The sequence below is a fragment of the Opisthorchis viverrini genome (assembly GCF_000715545.1).
Source record: "Opisthorchis viverrini unplaced genomic scaffold opera_v5_34, whole genome shotgun sequence".
NCBI lineage: Eukaryota > Metazoa > Platyhelminthes > Trematoda > Opisthorchiida > Opisthorchiidae > Opisthorchis > Opisthorchis viverrini.
The window spans coordinates 775,309-776,672 of NW_008751690.1; positions in this window are offsets into that span (position 1 = coordinate 775,309).

Consider the following 1,364-nt stretch of genomic DNA (forward strand, 5'->3'; position numbering starts at 1 on the left):
TATATATATATATATATATATATATATATATATATACGTAAAGTATCTGCCACGAACGTGATTGTGAAAAGTCGTCTACAGCCTTCTTGCGTTATCCTATTTTGAACGTATATCTGACCGGATACAAATATTTGGAAGGTCTTCTATTGAGACCCACTATCAGCAAACGATAGTTCGCTTCCCACGCACGTGGTTGAACCAAACCTGAGGATATACGTCCCCAACTCTCCGCATAACTGAGTGGCAGTAACAAATCCAGTCAACTACCTGGAGAATCTGGGCGCGATTAGTGGGACGATTTTATTCTATCCAACCGGGCAAACCTCCAACAAAATCCAGTAGTATTGGTCTTTAGGACTGCACGAATCCATCACCTGTCCAGTAATCAGGCTGTTATTTCCAGCGTTATCCACTCACACAAGGAAACGATTGTCACAAACAGCCTGACCTATTTTGACGTGATTGGCATATGACGAGGATACGCATTGTTCTATTATAATAGTGATCCGTAAGCAGATATTTACTGTTTAAACAGAAAGCGCGAATTCTATGGAGTTCCAATAGTGAGGAGGGTGCTTTCAACACATGAAAGTAAAGATGGTTTCCTTTGTCGGGGGTAAAATAAACGCCGTTGAATGGTACCACCCAATCTACTTTATATTCTCGTACTGCACGCACACTAAAGCAAAACAATAATGCTTAACTTTTAGAGCATTCTATCAATAATAGGAGCTAATTGTATTTTTTTATTTCCAATTCGCATCACCTTGAATATTCGCAAACGTAATTGAACCACATTCGGTTAATTCATTCCTGTGGAGCAGATGAACTATGGAAAATTAAAAAGTCATCATTGGTTTCATATTTAAGCGCGAGTAACACTGAACCATACTGAGCTAACCACCTTTAGCTTCGATGCAGTCTACTTCGAAGGCCTATCCGCCTCCTTATTTATCACTCACATATTTCAAATCGAACTGCTAGGGTGGAATACTGATCACTTCTTGAAATACTAAGAAAACGTCACAAAAACTATTTCGCTCAACGATGCGGTTGCATTTTTTAACCTTCCTCGTTCCTATGGAAGAATCCTATTATATGATTATTACATTATTAGATTATATTCTTACCTTAAATCGTGAATCGGAGAGATTTTTCGGACAAATTCTGTCGTTATAACTTGTAAATATGAGAATCACTGAACGAATGAATGTAAATGTACCGGCATAGGTAAAAACGAGTGAATCATTCTTACATGGCCCTTTTTCAGGAGAAGACTGTCAAAATTGCATCGTGAACTCATTGCCACAAATGAGCTGAACCGCAGGTAGGTTCGGTCTTTAACACGGGTAAGTAATGCATCA